At 37.7% G+C, this 21079-nt stretch overlaps 1 protein-coding gene across 3 annotated transcripts in view; it reads right to left on the minus strand.

The window, feature by feature from the left end:
- Positions 1-21079, minus strand: part of FAM222B (family with sequence similarity 222 member B) — a 54912-nt gene that overhangs the window by 23491 nt on the left and 10342 nt on the right. The window contains exon 1 of one of the 3 annotated variants that reach the window (XM_006211941.3): positions 9216-9488. The exons of the other annotated variants lie outside the window; for them this stretch is intronic. The gene's annotated coding sequence lies outside the window, so the exon portion shown is untranslated. Of the gene's footprint in view, positions 1-9215; positions 9489-21079 lie in introns of those variants that run through there. 3 annotated transcript variants of the gene reach the window in all.

Here is a 21079-nt window from a genome sequence, read left to right on the forward strand (position 1 = left end):
GCATGTGGTAGTAAAAAGAGACATTATGCAAGGCCGAGAGCTACTGTTACACAAATAATTTATCTTGTTGTAAGAGAATCCTGGGTAATCTCATTTTTAGACAGGCAAAAGGCATTCCTGATCTGCTTCAATACCAAAGATTAAATCACTTCTGAATGGACTTTGGAGCTGAAAGATTCCTGCTCCCTGACTGATCTGCCTTCAGTTCTGGACAAAAACTGTTTCCTTTCCCCTGGAATTAGTATAAGACTCTGCCTTTCAACTCTGTCTATAGCCCAAGGGGCTAAGACTCCTAAGGGTATTATGGAGTCTTAGGTAGCCACTCTGTTTTACAGAAGGGGAAAATTGTGGTCTTTATATCTATAATGACCTATATAAAGTGGGCAGGAGGCAGTAACCTCCTGATGAGACAGAAGGTAAAAGAGAAAGCAGGTGCCGAGTGCTTCCTCTGCTTATTTTTTCCTTAAGTGGCCTGGGCTCTATCCTAGACGGACATGGCTGGAGAAATGAATGCAATCTGAACCTTTTCCAAAGCAGGTGGACTACCCGTTCACTTGGAACCCTTTTCAACGTAAGTTATTTTGGAAGGTTACAGTTTACTTCCTCTAGTCATTAAAATATAACACTTTCTGATGTGAAATATGGAAAAGCTCAGCCAAGATATAAAAAAAGAGAGGGATCCAGAAACTGTAATCTGAATAGTAAAGTGAAATAGAAGTTCAACCTGAAAAAGAGGACACTTAGTTGGAATACTGTTCATTCATTTATTTACTGAGCACCTATGATGTAGCAGGCACTATGGCAATAGTTAGTACTATGTATTAGGAATACAGATACGACAGGCAAAATTCCTGTTGAGATACGTAATCATTTCACAATTTATACAAATATCAAATCATTATGTTGTACACCTGAAACTAATATAATGTTGTAAATCAATTATACCTCAGGAAAAGAAGGAAGGAAAGGAAAGGAGGAAGGGAGGGAGAGAAGGAGGTGGACAGGGTTGTTTCAAAACCCAAATAATGAAAAAAATACTTCCAGGAAACAATGAGAAAGAAAGAAGAAAACAACATGGGTCATTGAAGGCTGAACAAGAATTTACCAGATTGAGAAGAGTAGGCCACTCCAGGTGGAGAACACTAGCATAATGAAAGGCATGCAGTTGTAAAACTAAACTGCATGTTTAGGGAACCACAAGTGGTCTGGTATGGAGAGTAGGGTGTTGGGTGTATGTGCGAAACCTGGAGATGAGCCTGATGTGTTAAATTATGAAGAGCCTTATATTCATACTAGGACAGAATAGCAGATTAAAAATAAATCAGCAGAAAAGTAGCCTTGACATCTTAATAGACTAACTGTGATGATTAAATGAGATTATACTCATAAAGTGCTTAGTACAGTGCCTATGCTCAGTGATGGTAGTTGTAACTATTATTTACTTATGTCAGACTTTATCCTGAAGCCAAGAGAGAAAGGAACAGGTTTTAATCAGAGTAACGTGATCAGATGTCTATTTTAAATAAATCTGCTGGAAGTGTGAAAGAAATGGGAGATGGCAGAAGTCAGTTAAGTGGCCATAGTGATTTCGAGGTGAGAGATGATGGTCTCAAATAAAGGTGTCATAAGAAGGCTGTCATACAAAGGAGAGAGTAGCTTTATTTCTGAACTTCAGCGATTAAAAATAGGTTAATAAAATAAAAAATGTTAAAAAATAGGTTAATAAAGTCTGAAGAAAGACAATTTTACATGAATATAAATAATTCAAGTTTGTTCAGTGGCACAGCATTAGAAATGCTGAAGCAAAAGTAATGACCCATTCATTAAGAATGGTGGAAAGAGTTTATTTTCAGTAGCTAAGAATCTGGACTTGATGACCACTAAATCCAACTTCTAGATTCCAAGATTCTAAATCACTTACATAGGTGATTTTCTAAAATCATTAAAAATTGCTTACATTTATAGAGAAGGTTACAATTTTCAAAGTATTTTCACATTGATTCTTTCACTTGATTTTTCTCAAATGCCCTATGAGACAGTCTGAGCACATATCATTAATGCCATTTTCACAGATAAAGAAACCAAGAAAAGCTAGTAAATGCCTAGACTACAACCAGATTTTCTGACCCCTGCCTCTGCGCTCTTTCCTTTCTCACCATTGCCTCCAACCTGGTGCCAGTCTTGAAAATCCACTCTTAGAAACCATCCCTCTTTGGTCCCTGGTTCCAGTGTTTATTCTCAAAATCAGCAAATTTTTCTACATTTCTTATATCTGTTGTTCAGAAACTTCAGCCTATTCCTTTGCCCTCTTTAAGGTGAGTAAGAGTTAATCATCTATTTTTGTATAATGCTTCTTCATATTTGCATACTATAAAATGTCATTTCTTTAATCTAGGGTAACTAATCCCAATTCCTGAGTTTTCCACATAAATATTATTTCCCTTAAACTAATTAAGTAATCAGATCCCTAACTTAGTACTAGCTGCAGGAAGACAATAATCTCTTCCCATCACTCCAGTTCTAATCCCCAGGTATCTATTAGAGAGCACATCCTCCAATTAATTCACACCAATATTTATTGAGCACCTGCAATGTAGCAAGACACTGCTCCAGGAGCTAGAGACTCATCATCTATGAACAAAACAGGCAAAGCTCCTGTCTTCATGGTGCTTCCATTTTCACATGAGGTAGAGTGGGAGGGTCAAAGTTAATGAATAGGTAAGTATCACAGACGATTAGAAGGTGATAAATGCTATGAAAAAAACAAATAAAGTAGTGTAAGAAGTTGAGGATTGAATGGGGCAACAATTTTAAATAGCATAGCTTGAGTGGTCCCCACTGAGAAACTGTGGAGAAACTACAGTGCAAGGCAGTAATACAGTTTCAGTGCAAGGCAGAAATACAGTTTTTAATTATATAGCAGGTCTTTTTTTTTTAGCAATTAAAGTATAATATAGGCTTTTTCCCTTCTCATTTCAAGTTTAACTCTTAGGCACTCACATATTTAATAAAAAGCAATTTATCAACTTGTGTTGAAGAATGGAATTTTGTTTCTATAATGGTGAAATACTCTTCAAGCAATAATGCGACCAATTAATGCAAGCCTACCAGCACACACACACAGACTGCTGTTGGATGCAACTCTGACTTTAATAAAGACTAGCATTTCCCTGGTTGAGCAATGGTACTTTCTTAACTAGTTGTGGAGAGCTGAAAGGGGAGCGTATGTGGACAGATAAGGGGATAGAGGGAGTTGGTAGAAAAGGATTTTAGAGAGCTACAAAATGGTGTGCAGGCTGAAGTGGCATCAGCTTCTCACTTCTAGGTGCTCTAAGGAACAATCTCCCCAGAACATACTATGAATGATAAAAACAACGCATTTCAGTTGGGACATTTGTTCAGCTTGGAGAAGAGGCAGAAATTAAAACATAACCTGCTGAAAAAGCAACTTATTCCAAATTAATTTTGTCATAGACTATGGAAATAGGCGAAGCACTTTTCTTAAAAGGAAAGGTTCCTTTTGTCTCTCTGGGGAAATGTTCGAACACAATATCACACTCCGATTGCACCATACCTCACAGGGATTGAATGCAGCCTAAATACTAAAATCCGTGGTAAAGCACTTTAGTGAAAGCACACTAATACCTGGCAGGACAGGTTAGAACCAAGATATGGATTCTTCATTAATCCCTGGTTCCACTTTCTGTTGAATGAAAGATGTTCTGGAAGAATAAGATAAGCAAAAGCCAAACTAGTACCCTCACAGCTACTAAATTAATGTCTTCACAATAGTAAAACCACTTCCAGATGAACAGCTGTGTGATACAGAAGGCCCATTCAGGAACGCAGGAAATACGACTCCTCCATTGATATACTGTGACCCGGGATGAGCTGCCTTTAACTTCTCATAGTCTTGATACCCTCTTCCTTTTAAAACAGATTAAGTCCTATCCTTTACATAGTAAGTAATAAATGAAATGCCAATGGAAGAAGTACTTTAGCTTCTGGAAGGGAAGAAAAAATTTAAGTTGTGACTAGTAATGTTTATGATTCTCCTCTGAGGCAACAGGGATGCTGTCTAAATCATTTCAATTCTGCAAGCAGAATAAAACCTGATTTTTACTCAGATCAGCAACTGATCCTCAAAAACACTTTGCTGAGTGCCAAGAATTAGCGACTGGCTATGGAACCTTGCCTTTTAAATCTGCTGTAATATTCAGTTGATTTTCCACTAAAAGAGAGAGAAGGAGGGAGAAACAAATAACATCTTCCCAACGAACAAATCCGCAGCTTTGAATTTATAATTTATAGTACTTCTTTAATCACAACCTGATGTGTAAATGGATTTCATTTCAGCCAAAGCTCCCATCATTAGGGCACAGACAGTCCAGTGTTAGAAGAGGTTCACTTGGTAATAGTTCTTCTTTGGCCTGGCTATCTACAGCTCCCCCACGTATGATGAATGATTTGCATATCTGTGTGGCCAGAAAACACGAAAAAATAAGACAAGCCAGTATCAAGAGCTAGCTTATTTATGATTTACCTGGAAAATCCCAATTCTCCACAGGACTCTGGTATAATTAGGTAACAAGGATCAAGTCATAAAATATTAAATAAAATAAACTGTCTCAAGGGTACAAAACTGAGCTGAACTTTCTAGGTTCGGTATTGAGCTATATACTTTTGATGACTAAGAAACTAAGCATAATCCAAGCTTGTGGTAATCTCACCTACTTGTCTCTTGAATGACCAAAAAAACAAAATTTCAATCAGTGTGTTCAGCTAGAAAATCCCAGTTAAAAAGCAGAGGAAGTTAAACCTACTGCTTAAAAATGTGGCCTAGGAGTATCTTTGGATTTTACTTGTCTATACTTTGCCTGTTTGCCCTTCTGCATGAATAATCAAGAGCTGACTATATTCTTTGATCAGGAATGAATCCTTAACTAGAGTTCTGCCCCTGTGTTGGTAAAGATGCCCTCTGCCCTTTTCAGGTAGGTTTAAATATAACAAACTCAGTGAACGACTAAATTTGATCTAATCAGCCGAGTGCTCCCTCCCTGGGATCCATCAGCACCAAACATAATAAAACTTCAATTTGTCCTTTCCTTTCCATCTCTATCTATTATTCCTCCAACACCTATCTTGAACCTTTCTCCTTGGGATTGATAATGGCATCCTGGTCTTTGGATTCTCTTCATGACTAGAGAAATAAAAACAGCTTCTCAGGGTAAAGATAGGAAATTTTCAGATCATTTCAAATAGGGACCCTGAAAGGAGTTCTTAGAGAAAAGAATTAAATCTATTAGAAATTCAGAGAAAGGAAGAATTCAGAGACCTTGGCTCTAGGTCTGGTTTCACTACCAAATTACTAGGTTATTTAGACATTCCTAGGGCACTAGTTTTCCCTACCTCTAAGAAATGCTGAGATCACTAAGAGAAGCACTTGTTTAATTCACTGGATGAAAACTAACCCCGGCCGGGGCAGGGAGGGTATAGCTAAGCATGCCCAAGGTTCTGGGTTCAAACTCAAGTACCACCATTAAAATAAATTAAAAAAAAAAAAAAAACTAACCCCAAAGTAAAAATATAATGTTAACATTGGAAATGATTCTTAGGCTGGAAGAATTTATGTCTTGACTTCTGTGAGTTGTTATATAATTAAACCCTACAATGCCACATTTAATTTCAAGGTATAATATGTACTCAAGGTACTAAATAATTCCTTTAAACCAGGCTCAGGTTTTCTCTTCTATTATCATATATATTTACAGACAATGAAATCCCTAATTAAGCAAAGTTCTAAGATCTGGCCAAACAAAAGCACTGTCTGTCCAGTATCCACAGAATGCTAACAGAGAACAAAGCTGGGGGAGGGAGCAAAGGCCTGGACTTAAAAAATAAATGAGCTATTTGGGTGCTTGGCTTAAAAAAAAAAACCAACAAAAAGATGGGTTAAAAGTTTACATTTAAAAGGCAACTGTATTTTGAATGGCCCTAACAATCCCACAATAAGTGCAGTATCAAAAACAGTCAAGGTAATTAATTCAGTGGACTCTTCCCCTTTCACTGCCAGACTGAACAGCTCTGAGGATAATCTTCTTCACTCTCCCAGGGCTCAGTTGGAAGATTCATTATTTATGCCCTCAATTGTTTACGCTGTCCTATTTTTCCATCCATCCAGGCCCAAGGGCAGTGTTATCATTGGCCTGTTTCTAAAATGAATGTGTTAGTTCACCGCCTTACTAGTTACAAACCCAAAGATAATCAAACAGTGGTATCTTAATATTGGAGAGCAACTCTACCCTACCACTTGATCCAGGGGAGAAGTTAATGACAATGTGACCCAGGTTACCAAAAGCTAAAAGTTATTTGAGATGGATGAAGTGAGAAACATTAAGTCATTCTAGTCCTTTTTTTTAAACCACTGAGCAACATATATCCAACAGGATTCTTAAAGGGCAGTATTATTAGAAAGACAGCTCTGGCCCTCACCAAGAGCAGACCTGTAAACTGTTGAGGATTAAACTGATTGAGATGCACTTTGCCTAGCAACCATTCATTAGGAAGAGTTCAGTAACTCACCAGCAATCAATTCCATGTCCTTATCTGAGCTGTAAACAGATAACAGACTCCATCAAGTCCTCTACCCTCTGGATTCAGATAGCAAATAACTTCCTCAAAAGATTCAGCTTCTAAGAGTCAATCCCTGGGGGAGGGGGTTGTGCTTAAACACACACAAAATATTGTCTCAGGCACCTGATTGACAAAGCTGGATAACTGAAAATTACCACCAGCCACATCTCCATATGAATGCATTCATTGTCTCTAAATAAGTCTCTCACATTGCAGCATTCCCAGGTCTTTTTGCCTCTATTATTTTCTCACCTTGAGCAAGCTTTTCCCAATTCAACCTGACAACACTCAAGCTGATTATCATGAGAATCTACCAATGCCAAGGGTCCAATCTTTTCCTTTACCTTCTCAAGGGGACCATTTTATACTTCTGATGTGAATAGGGGATTGGGCTTGAATCTCCCTTTAGAGAGAACATAGGGCCCTTTTTCTTAACACATTCGAAGCTGTGACTCACAGAAACAGGCAGGATGGATAAAAACAGATCGCTATAGAAAATTAAATCAGCAAATTTAACCTCAGCAGCACTGTGTCTCCTCAACCTAAAAGATTATGGTAAGTCATAGCTTCATAGAACTGTTTCCTTGCAGAGGACCAAATCTGAATTTCCATCCCCCTAAATGATACTTGGAGATTAGTATAGATACACACCTATGATTAATTCTACACATAGATTTTGTCTCCTGGGGAAAATTCTTTGGGGAAATCACCGCACCATGCAAAATACAGGTTACAAAAATCAGTCAAGAAAATAGAAACATAAAAAAATTAAGTTAGCAAAGTGTAATATAACTTTATAAAGCTGTATTAACTGCTCACCCATGGGTAGACAAACAACCACCACCACCATCTAGATATCAAACAGGAGGACAACTTGTTTTTTTGGTAGAAGTAAGGTGAAGCTGTATATACTTTAATGTGGTCTCCAAGTGGATTCTGTCACTTTCTCAGCTTACTGTATAGTTCAGACACCAAAGTGCACTTCATTTTATATACTAGCTAGCCATCAAAGCTTCAAAGTGATTTTTAACAGTTCATTTTCAGTAACAAGTTAGGTAAGACAACATCTGGAGGATCCTCTTTGCCTTTCAATTTAAATATAATTTATAGATTCTTTAAGGGATAATGGATAATCAATTAAAAACCCAAAATTTAACAAAGGTTTACTGTAAATCTACTTTTTTGCACAATTCTATACTAAGGCTACTTGAGATTTAAAAAGAAAAGTATAATAAATTTCCTAATCCCTAGTAAGTTTCCACAACTGAGATGGTTTCCTATTCCACTATCCCTATTCTTTATAATGCTTGCTTTTACCCCAAACTTCTCCTTAATGGTTAAGCGATCCGATGCAATCAATGCAAAGAAAAAACACTAATCCAGCTTAAACTGTTAAACAGCTCCAGCATATCAATTCTGTCTTCAAAATTAAACTCCAGTTAGAACAACTGTACTGGATTACAAGAATGAACTCTCCATCATTTAAATTAATATTTACCAAAGTCCTGCCCCAAAACTGATATTCAGCCCTTCTGGCATTCTAGCTCTTTGCTAATCAACATTAAGATAAAACCTGGTCCAAACACCTCTGGTGAAAATACCCAGTTAAAGCAAGTTTACCAAGAACACTGCTACTCAACACAAACACACATACATCCTTTATTTCTATTATAAATTTTGGGTTTTCTATCTTCAATTGATAACTTTCCTCTCAATTAAAAACCTATAAAGATGTTCCTGATTTTGGCTGAGGATGAGCTCTGTCTTTCAGAAACAAGGTTGTAGAAGCAAAGGAACTCAAGAGATAAATATACATTGTAATGACACAGCCACTGAAATTCATAAGGGGAGGGGACTTTTAAAAAATAAACGAATTAAACAAAATTCATCTGGATTTGTTTAAAGTTTGTTTTTTGACGACAGAAACTAATCCCTCTGAGAATATATGAATGAGAAATATACAGATGGAGAAACAGATAAGACTTTTAAGTTTCAGTAACGGAAAGGTAAGTTTGCTTGCTCTAGCTAGGTTTCTCCAACAGGGTACTACACAAAGCCCGTGACACTGTACTCGGGGAGAGACTTTAGCAGAGTTAATCTCTAACAACTACCAGGATTTCCTTTAACTACCATTTGACGGGGGCTGATCCCTCTTTCCACTAGCACATCCCTCCTTTTCAGATTGTTTTTGCTGATTAAGGCAGTCCCAAGTAAGAAAATGATGAAGACTGCCTTAATGGACACGGATGCAGTGCAGTTCCAAAAACCCACTCTTACCCTAGCCTTATTTTTTTTTTTTGCGGTTTACTGCATCAGATGCCACACAAGAAAGGACCCTCTTTTCTTCTCTGTTCATTTTACTACGCGATCGACAACGACACATCAGTAAAAAGAGGTAAGAGTCCTGAATCTCCTTACCCTGCTGCAGGGTGAGATGAAGGGAGAGAACGAAGAATGAAGGGTAGAATTATAAATTAAAATAAACTGATCAGATGTGGAGCTCTTACTTCCCCTTCTATTCCCCTTCTCTCACAAGGTTAAGTCGGATGAAGTCGGGGTTACGTTAGAAAAAGCACACACACCTTGAGTCCTGGAAGGGAGGTGAGGTTCGCTCCGCAGCGCTCGGTGGGGCTCGGGGCTCCGGGCTCCGCCCCGCCCGTGTCGGGCAGCTCAGCCCTCCTCTCCCCAGCCCCGGGAGGATGGATGAGAAGGGGTTTATAGCGGTCTTGGCAGGGGGAGGGGGAGGCGGCTGCTCCGGGTGCCAGGCTCTCGGAGCGCAGCACTCCGCGGTGCGCCGACACCCCCTCCCCCAGCCGGCTGCCGCTCGCTCCCCTTCGCCGCCGGAAGCCAGCCCCGCCCCCCTCAACTTCATCCCGGCCCTCCGCTAGCCCCCTCCAGTCCGCACAGCCAATGGCGAGCCAGGGAGCCAACAGAGCGACTCACCAAGCAGCCAACTGGGGAGGCCCACTGGGAGGTCAGCCGCCCAGGATAGGCCAGCTACCCGCGGCCCCGGCCCCGGCGCGGCTCCCCTTTGTTAGAGCTGCCCCTTTCTCTCCTGGCCCCCACCTCAAAGCCGGGAGCCCAGCATCCCGCAGCTGGGCCAGATGCTGCCGCGCCCCTTCTCCGGCTCCCCCGCCCATGCTCTGCCTGGGTACTAGGAGTGACCCCTATCCAGGCGATGCCTCCCCGGGTGCCTCAGACTTCCACAGCAATAGCCATCCCGAGACGCCCGACAGTAAAAAGATGCTCCCCAGGCCTCTCTGCCTCGCCCTTCTCTCAGACTAATCAGTTGCACTCCCTTATAATAGTGCATAGATTTAGGCATATTACATCAGCTGCACACATCAATCCACCGTGTCTAAAACACCTGCTTTTCGTGACGCAGAAATTGGGGTGGGGGGCATATTGGGAAGGTATTTATCTGGTAGTTGGTGGGCTGGGAGAAGGAATACATCAAATCATCTGCAACAAGCAAACAGCAAACACAGCTGGCTCCAACCCAACTCAGATACAAGACATCTACATCCAATTAAACCCAACCTAGCCATTTCCTTGGCAGGTTTCAGTACAATTAGGAAACAAACATCTAAGTCTTGTTCAAGCCATATACCTAATAACAGAAAAAACTCTCAGCAACCACCAGACTGCCACGTAACTGGCAGGCTGCATCAACACTACAATCCCTAATGCCAACGTTAGGGGCATAACATTGCAGAAATGGAATATGCCAGATTGTAGAATATTTTCTTAGGTATAGTGGTGAAGTAGTATAAGGAATTCATTTAAGAAAAACAAAGTGGGGATGGGGAAGGCAAGTTATTACCTAAATTATAATTTTTGTCCACAGAGTTCTTGCAACTAATGTTAAGTGTCCATATCACACTTTACAAGCCTACTTGGTTCCCAAGTTTTACTACAATTTTTTAAGACAATAACAAAACACTTTATTTTTTTTTTATTGAGTTATAGTCGGTTAACAATGTTGTGTCAAAACACTTCAAATTTAAGTAGACTTCCTTATGTGGAAGATGGAAAAGGAGCTGTGCCCATTTTAAAGCCAGCTCTCTTTCCTAATTCAAATTAAAAGGCTTGGGCTTAAATAGATTTTATAGAGGAACTTCACTGGTGTCTCACAGACTAGCTCTTTTAGGTTCCAGATGAAAAGAACCAAATGCAAAAAATGTATTTCATTTTAAATTCTGCCCAGAAAAGTCTCCCAGATTAGCTAGTAGGTGAGTCCATCCCTTACCCATCTTCTCTTGACCTAAAACAAAAATCCTCAAAAGCACAAAAGCAGTTACAATTCTCCACATCATTTAATAATTCTCTGGCATTTTCCATATTAAAAGAACTAAACAATACTTTGAAAAATACTGTTTAAAATAGTTGACCTAAGAGCTACTCTTGATGTCACAGAAACATCTGTGTCAATACTTTCCTTCAAACTCTAGTTTTCTTGAAAAAAGCATTTTTTTCTCTTTAAGGATTAAATAGAAACTAAAATTTAAACACTTTCAAGATCATTCATGAGCCAATTAATTTGCCAGGCCGTCAAAAACTGACAAACACAGTCTCACTACTATTATCACAAATGTTCTTGACAAATGGATAATTCTGGTAAAACTTGTACAGAACAAGTTTCACATTGTATCATCTATTTTTAAAGCACATATGAATATTATATATGTCTGTAGGTCCAAGAAACTATCCGGAAGTATATAAACCAATCTGTCAATGTAGTGACCACTGAGAGGAGGAAAAGAGTATGGTTGGGAGGAATAAAGGGAGAATTTTTTTATATGTGTTTTACTTAATCTTTCAAAAGTAAAAAAATATGGATGAGGTTTATAATTTTAATGATTAGCTGAGTAGTAGAATTACAGATTATTATTTTTGTAGTTTATAAACTATGGTGAACATGTCTTACATTCATAATCAGCAAAAAACATTAAAACAAAAACCAAACACATCATCTCTTAGAAACAGAAGGAAAAGATCAATGGGTTTGTTTGAAAATGAGATTAGGTAACATCCATCTAGCCTAATCACTGCACTTCAATATTTCTTGAGTACTCTGTTTTGCAAAATTCCCAAATGACATTTATAATAAGCAAAAAAAAAAAAAAAAAAAAAGGGTGGGGGACTTTGACAATTTACTCCAACCAGAATAAATAGTTTTCAGCAGAACTAAATACCAAAAATAAAACAATAACAATGATCTATCCTGAACAGAAAATAAACACTATTAAAAAGGCACTTTCCCCCATAAAGACCTATGTGACATTTTACAGAATTCAAACACCCAAGAGACAGAACATAGACTTTGATAAGAAACTTTATTCATTAGACTTAAAGAGAACAATAGGTCTAAAAAAACAAGTGTAAAGTTCAGAAGGGGAAAAAAAGGCAATACCTTGACTAATTTCAATATAGCAAGGTATTCCTTTAACTTTTTTTTTTTTAACTGGCTGCACTTTCTCTTTCAGACACTAGAGGGAAGTGTAAAATCCATTCACTGGATCTCTGGGAGTTCAATCTGTTCACTCACAGCACCACATATTCATTGCATTCCTACATATCAGGAACTCTATTAGACCTCAGAGACAAAAAGATAAAAAAGCTACAGTCTCTGTCTTTAAGGTGCTTAGTCTAGGGAAGGGAGACACACCAGTTTAAAAAAAAAAAAAAAAGGCAAACTACAACAAAGAATGCAGATGAAAACCAAACCCCAATTTTTGCAAGATTGAGTTTGGGGCAGGACAGTTTGGCAGAAGGAGTAAAAACTTTGTCCATATAATAATTCACACTAGACAAACCAACTTATCCAAACTGGCTTATTCTCCTATTAACAATCTTGCCACCTTAATCTAAACGGAAATAACCTACACCTAGAAGGTATCTTTAAACTGTTGTCTACAGAAAGTAGAGGAATGAGGCATCAACACATGTGGAAGATTTGCTAAAATATCTAGTTGGCTAGGTTTCAAAATCAATTGTACACAGTTTTAAAAAGCACGAAGGTTAACAGATACAACTGGAGTTAAGACTGCTTACACAATAATAAAACTTCTCATTTGAAATTAGGATAAATTACACTACACTCCCCGAAAAGGGTGTGTCAAGGATAAATGAATGGGGCAGAGGGTACAGCGTAAATGGTAGAGGGCATGCAAGCTTAGCATGCACAAGGTCTTGGGTTTAATCTCCAGTACCTTCTTTTAAAAAAAAAACAACTAATAATAAATAAGTAGACCTAATGCCCTCCCCACCCAAAAACAAAAGAAAACAAAACAAAACATAAATGAATAAGTAGAAGTTTCCTAAATGTGCTCTGTCTTATACAAATTAAATCTCCCAAATTAGGAAATACAGTACTCTGACAATTAGCTTCCTCTGATGCCTTTGAAAAGCCTCTGTAAAGAGACATCTTGGTTGGCAAATCATTTCCACATCTAAATAATTCAAGCCTACGTAGGAAGGACTAAGACTTTAACTGATAAAGCAGAATTAGAGCTCAAAGTCACCAAAAGGGCAATGGAAACATTTGTGTGGTGTATCTTTCCCTAATCCTCAAAATGACTGTTGCATCTTTTGCTATAGTTTGGGATGTCTGGATTGTGTGTTTTGGGGGTGGAGAGTTGGAGAGAAGGGACAAGTTGTTAATTTCTCATACTGATGGAGTAGCACATGGTAGAAAAAATAAAAGCCAACATCCTGAAGAAGTTTCACACACATACACAAAATGAGACAGCAAACTTGTGAATCAAGCATGATTTGGCATCTTTAAATGCAGAACCAATTCTTTTCTAGTGCCAAAGCCAATGGCTTCTCCTGTAGATAAAATGGCACGGTTCCTGAAAAAGCCCTGGACGCTGTTTCCCCACAATCCTATAATCTGTCAGAAGACAGAAAACAAAAAGAAGGCTTTGCCAGCCAGAAAAAGCAAATTATAACCAACACAGAGCCAACATTTTACTTCAGACAGAAGGAGCTTTTTCTATGCATCTTTGGAAGGAGAGAGACAAAAGAAGCTTACCACTGCTCAAATAACCAAGGCAAACATTTTAACCAAATACCATCTTGGATAAGTACTGGATGCAATAGCCTGCTTCCTCACTTTGTATACACAGCCTTTAAGAATACTTGCAACATTTATGATAAAGAATTGGCCACAAAAGACAAAGACTTTTACAAGTCAATAAGAGAAAGAAACAACTGAAAGGGAAATTTTCAAAGGACAGGAACTAGTAGCCACCGAAGAAATAAGTAAGATCAAATATTACAATATATTCCATATTATTAGGAAGTGGTGAAAAGTGGCTTCTCCATATGGTCCCAAAGGTATTTTGACTTGATGGTACTGCCAACTGCAAGCTTCCAGAGAAAACTTGGCTACTCAGAATGAAAAGGGAAAAAAAAAAAGATAAGAGTACCTAAAAATCATCAGTTGTACACTTAAATACCTTACAATTCGATTTGTCAACTATGCCTTAATAAAGCCGGAAAAAAGATATGTTCCTAAAAATATTCAAGATAGAAGCGTTATGAAATACCTACTCTGGGAAAGAAACTATTAAGTAGAATGGATACAGGTCAACTGCAAATGAAATCCAAAGGAATTAAAATATGAATTTTAAGATGTTCATTTACCTATGAACATAAAACAGCTGAAGCCAATCCCTGTGTCTACAATGAGCAAGGCAGATGATAGAAGGAAATAACAGAAATCCTAAATACAACCACAGGAATAAAGCATCTCCAAGAAAGATAGCTTACTCAGTTGTCTTTGCTGGGGAAGCAGGCCATTCAGGGATCCCTTTTCCAGTCATCCAAATGCAAAAATAAGGCAGATAATGCCTGGGTGCAGCAAAAACAAGTACAGTGTTTCATCAAAGAGGAAAAGAAACCTAAGCCTTTTACTTGTCCTTGATAAAAAGGTAATGAATTGTGTGGAACTCAAATTCCAGAAAAAAGATTCAATTGCAACCTATGTAAAGCTAAGAACTTCATGTCACTTTGTTCTAAAATTAGCAACACACAGGTCCCCACTGAAAAAAACAATTCACAAGATACCAACTGAGATGTCAGCAGGGTGAAGTTCTGAGCATGTCAGCAGACTATTGCTTAACCATTTCAGTTTTCCCTTATCAGTTTTAAACATCAAAAGAACCACATCCCAGTTTTCCTCTATTGTTAATGCCCCTTAGAGGCTGAGAAAAATTTAGTTCATCAGACTCAAATTTCAAGCATTTTCTAAGTACACTGTAGGTAATGATGCCACTGATTCTATATTTAGACTCAGGTGTGGAACAAGGAGTGCTAGTTTTGCCTGACATGGCACCATGCCCCTCTTTAAAGCCTAACTGCAACCATCACCTAAGCCTGCATTAAAATGTCTATATGGTGTCACCTAAAATAAATTAAAATGCTTTTTCAATGCTCTGTTTTGAGTGGTTCTATTGATTGGCTGTAATGCTTTAAATATAGATAATAAATCAACCCCACCAGTACTTTAAACAGTCAGCATTGTAACTGCCATAGAGTTGCACTCACACCCTCAATTGAAACAAAAAGCCAAGAAAGTAAAAACTCTTGTGATATGAATAAAGTGATATACTATAATAAATCTTTAGGAAATATTCTCTTTAATACAAAGTTGTTTTATTATGGTTCTATAATTGTTACATTCTAGAAATTAGTGTAGTGATCTTTTCCCACATCCTGAGCCATTTTTTCTTCAGAGTATTTATAAAAATATATCACTTTCTCAAAAGGAACTTAAGGCCTCTAAGAGACAGCTTGTTGCTAATTTTCACAACATCCCAATAAAGAACTATTATTTAGCATTTATATCACACTTCTACTTGCAAAAGTATTTTACAATTATTTTCATTAGTAGTCATGCCTCACAACCACCCACTGAGCTAAACTTGTCCTGTAACCCTTATTTGACAACTGAAAAAATTAATTTATAAAAAGGCCAAGGTCAAGGCAGTCTGCTTTTCCAAGACCAGGGGCCTAATCCTAAAAAACAGCCTCATTCACTCACCAGTGTATCTGTATTGCTCAAACCCTAGTTAAACTAGGTTTTTAGAAAACAGTAATCCATCTAAAATGATGGTACAAAAATATTAAGATTATAATGCTCTGACAAAAATATATAACCACATTGAAATACAAATAGGAAATGATTTAGTAACAATGACATAGGAAGTTTTCAAAAATAGGCTCCCAAAACCTCTGTCATCACACAGAAAAGAAAAAAATGATCAAATGCTTCTTTATCTCATCTTCCCCCTGGATCCATTACAATCAGATATCTATCTCCACTACTCCAGTAAGTAGTTCCACTCAAGATCACCATGTATCTCTAGGTTGCCAAACCCCACAGGTTATTTCTCTGTTCTTATCTGAGACAGCATTCAATACAGTGGTCCAACACTTCTTTACATATTCTTTACTTGGCTTCCATAACATCATTTCCTGGTTTTCCTGTCTCACTGACTGCTCCTCCTCTTTCAGACTTCTCCAGACACAAACCATTCCCAGGAGACCCCCTGATTGAATTCCATTGACTTCAACTTCTATCTACATGTTGATGCTTTCCAAGTCTACAATTCCAGCCCAGTCTTCTCCCAGGAAAGCCAGGCTTTTCTACCGAATTATTTTATAGCTCCAATTGGCTGTCTAACAAGCATCTCAAACTTGACATGAGCAAAACAGAATTCTTAACAAATATGTTCTGCTACAAGTCTTACGCATCTTAATAAATATAATCACCATTCACTTACCAAGTTGCTCCAGCATAACGTAGAAGTTAGCCATGATTTCTCTCTTTGCCTCACTTCCCCTAGCTGCTGCCAATCCCTGAGCAAGCCTTATCAAGCTGATTTCCAAAAGACATCCCAAATCTGTCTGCTTTTATATAGCTCTTCTACCACCTCCCCCATCCAAGTCACCATCAACTCATCTGAATTAGTATAATGGCCTTGTAACTAGTCTCTCTGTCTCCACTCTTGATCCCCCTACAATCCATTTCCACATAGTAACCAGAATATTTTTTATAATTACAAATCAACTCAAATCTTTTCCCTGTTTAAAAGCCCCCAAAGGAAGCACACTACCCTAGCTTTATCTCAATGTTATCTGGCCTCTGCCTTCTTCTTGCACCATTCTCCCTCTCAACCACCATATACAAGCCACACGGGCCTTATTTCTTTTCCTCCAATCTACCAAGTTCATTCCCCCTTAGCTTTGCGCTGGAATGTTTGATCGGCTAATCTCTGTATCCTCCTGAATCTTAAATGCCATACCCTCACAGAGGTATTATTCCCTATTCTCTCGATCTAAAGGAGCTACCCATTCATTCTCTAATACATCACTCTATTTTAATGCTCTGCATAGTATTTATCATTATCAGCTCCATAAGAGCAGGGACTCTACCTTGTTTACCAGTGTATTGCATGCCCAACTCATACTAGAAACTCAATAAATTTGGCAGACTTATTTGTGAGGTACTGAACTTAAAAAGGTTAAGACAAAACCTTTATCCACAAAGAGCTCACAATCCACTTGAGGAAACAAAACAAAATTTAAATAATGAATGTAATGCTAACGGGATACTAAAACATCACAGCAGCCCAGCAGCAGGAGTGATTAATCCTGCCTTGGAAACTGGGAAGACCTCACAGAAGAAATGAGATATGAGCTAAATTCTTAAGATTAATTACTAGGAGATTCACCAGATTATTGGTTATGTCTGTCTGATTGTTTGGAAAGTGCCCTTGGAGGGAAAGAAAGTGATAGAGCAAAAACATAATTAGGAAAAGAAGAAGAAAGATGGAATCAAGCATCTACTATGCATAAGGAACAGTGGGTAATGAAGAGTCACAAAGGGAAAAGGCATAAGCAGTCTTAGAACTTAGGAAGATGGCTCTCGTGGCAGTGTGGTGGATCAACTGAAGGGTGATAAGAATTGAGGCATACAGACTAGTTAGGAGGTTACTGCAACTGTCCAAGTGAGAAAATGAAAATGGTCTAATCCAAGACTTCAACAATATGGTTGGAAAGGAAAAGGCAGATTTAGGAGAGCCTGAAGGTTAAAACCAGACCGAGGAATCAACCAGATGAGTGATGAAGGAGAAGGAAGAACTAACGTCAAATCCAAAGTTTTTGATTTAGGCAACTGTGTGGTTACTGATATCATTCAACAGGAAATCTAGAATGCTTAGATTTTGTGGGGAAGATAATGAATTCTGTGGTGCCTACAGGATGTCTAGGTGGGTTTTGGAAATATAGGCCTGGATCCTAGGAGGGAAGGGGGTAGGGTTGGGGTATGTGGTGAAGGAGAGGAGGATGGAGAGGGAAAGGGAGAGGGAGAGAGAAATTTTAGTTAAATCTAGAGATTTGGAGGATGTGTCTGTGTGTGTAGTGAATTACATCAGCTGTGAAAAATAAAAAAAGAAGGTGGCTAAAAACAGAATTCTCAAGAACACCAACATTTAGGGATTGAATGAAGGAAAGGAGACTATAAGATTATGAAGGAGACTAAGAAAGAATAGGCAGTTAGAGAAAAACCAAGAGTGGGCAGTATCACAGTTTAAAGAAAAGAGACAAAAGTAAACTAAGGACTGAAAAGCATCATCTGGGCTTAACAACTGAGTCATGAGCAGAGCAATTTCAGTGGAGTGATGGGAACAAAATTAAATTACATGCTTAAGGAATAAATAGGCTGTAAGAAAGTGAAGAGAGCAGGGGAAAGACTACTTTTATAAATAGGAAAGAAACTGAACGGTAACTAGGGGTAGGGTAGGGACAGAGAGCTGGGTAAAAGAAAAAATAAAGACAAAAAGACTGATGGTTTGGATGAAAGGGTCAACAAGGTCAAAGAAGGATTCACAGAATAATGAAGAAACAAAAGGAAAATATTAATAAACTCTGTAGGTGTGGAAGAAAGAAGTAAAGACAATTTCCACTTGACAGCCTTAGAGATAGGCAGGGAAGAGAATAACACTTAAGGACTAGAGGTAACTGGATTAACTGGATAACTGTTCTTTACCAAGAACAGGCAAATATTTAGGTGAGATATAGGAGTCTAATCAGATACTCAACAATCCCATACTAAGAGGAATGATCTTACTTATCCAAATAAAGGTCCTTTACTTAGAAATATGAGATCTGGTAGAAAATCAGAGTAATCATGGGGGAAAAAAGTGCAGAGTAGAGACATGATCCAGAAACACTAGCAAACAGTTCAAACTGTCTCCCACCAAAAAAAGCAGTAGCAGAGGGAAGAGGATGGATGCCCAGCAGAAGGGGCAATGCTGTTAATCAATATTGGACCTGGTCCAGCTGCCTAAAAATCACAGCCGATTTTCTCAATGTCTTCCCAAATCTGAAAATCCATACTCACCCGGAAGCTGTAATACATAGTTTCCAAGAATACTAAAGATGTTTCCTAACACAATATTGTAAGTTCCAAGCTTCATTTCGTTAAGTAATCTCTGGGAGAACAGATAGCTTGGCTAGACTTTGGATGAGATCCACATATCCCCCAATTAACTCAGTAAATCTCACTAGTGAATACTTTTTCTTTTTTTTCCATTTTCCAGTTTTATTAGGTAAAATTGATACCATTTGCCTGCATATATACAATATACTGCACACCTTTAAAATTTACATATATGTACTGTTCATTGTTTCTAAGAACAGTTTAGAGCTTTAGCTTTTTAAACTTACAGTTATCAAAGCAATAAAGCCAATCACAAAATAAGAATTAACAGAATGCAGTAATCCAATTATAAAGGACAGTCAGATGTGCTTACACATATTCAAGAAATCAATCATCTAAGTTATAAATAATAAGTAGTTCATTTGTGTCTGATTTTTTTAGATTCTACATATAAGCCATTGGTGAATACTTTTTAATGCACTGAAGGAGAGAACATGTCTTAAGGTGACATAGCAGTGTCCTAAAAGAGGAAGAAGACAGTGGAGAAGGAAAGCTAGTTGCATCATGCTTGGCAATAAATACACAAATAAAGTAGAAAATAGCTGGCAACGTACTCCTCAAGTGTTAAAATCAGAGTACACAACTGCATTTCAAAGTAAAATAAGGAAATCCTAAAGGATCTAAAGTTCCTACTCAGAGAATTTTCACTATGTATTGTATAAATTATTTAAAACATATTCAAAAGAGATAAAATTAGGTTGAAAATTCAGATATACTTAGGAAGTTACATCACTGGAATCCTTCTTTAAAGTCTTTAAAGACTTCTTTAAAGTTTTCTACCCTCAAACTTTTACTTTCAAATAGTAAAATTCATTTTCTAGTGTTCAGGTTCTGAGTTCTCATAAATGCATAAAGTCATATAACTACAACCACAATCAAGGTACAGAATACCCTCCAATACCCTTCAAATATATCCTAATGCTTCCCCTTTGTAGTCAAATACTTGCCAGGCAATCATTGATCTGTTCCTCACTGTCCCTATAGTTTTGAGTTTTCCAGAATGTCATATAAATTCATATAGTGAGTAGCCTTTTGAGTTTGGCTTCTTTCACTTACCAAAACGCATATGAGGTTCATTCATGTTATTGCATATATGATTGGTTCCTTTTCATTGCTGAGTAGTATTCCATTGTATGGATATATCACAGTTGGTTTATCCATTCCAAAGCTGAGGGACATTCAGGCTGTTTCCAGTTTTGGGCTGAGTACAAATAAAGCTGTTTTAAATATTCACATACAGGTTTTTGTGTCATAGGTTGTCATTTCACTTGGGTAGACACCTGGGTCATATGTTAAGTGTGTGTTTTACTTTATAAGAAACTACCACAGTGCTTTCCAAAGTTCCAGCTGCTCCACACCCGTCAGTCCATAATCTAGTCAGTTTTCTTCTTTTGTTGTATTTCAGTCATTCTAATGGCATATCTTGTTATGATTTTATGCATTTATCTAATGACTAAGATGTTGAGGACATTTTCATGCACTTATTTGCCATTAATATACCTTCTCTGGTGAAGTCATTCAAATCTTTCATCCATTTTTTTATGGTGGTGTTTGCTTTCTTCTTGATGAGCTTTGAGCTCTTTATACATTCTATATACAGTTCTTATTTTGCTATGACTTGCAAATATTTTCTCCCAGTCTGTGTCTTGTCTTTTCATTCACTTAACAGTGTCTTTTGCAGAGTACAAGTTTTAAATTTTGATGAAGCCCAATATCTCAATTTTTTCTTTTATGGATCTTGCTTTTGGTGTTATATCTAAGAAATCCTTTCTGAACTCAAGATAACAAGGATTTTCTCCAGTTTTAGTCTAAATATTTCATAGTTTTCCATTTTCTATTTAGGTCTGTGATTGATTTTGAGTTAATTTTTATATAAGGTGTTAAGCATCTTTTTTTCTTTTTTTGATTATAGATATCTAGTTGTTTCAATGACTA

This window comes from Vicugna pacos, chromosome 16 (genome assembly GCF_048564905.1).
Source record: "Vicugna pacos chromosome 16, VicPac4, whole genome shotgun sequence".
NCBI classification, from domain to species: Eukaryota; Metazoa; Chordata; class Mammalia; order Artiodactyla; family Camelidae; genus Vicugna; species Vicugna pacos.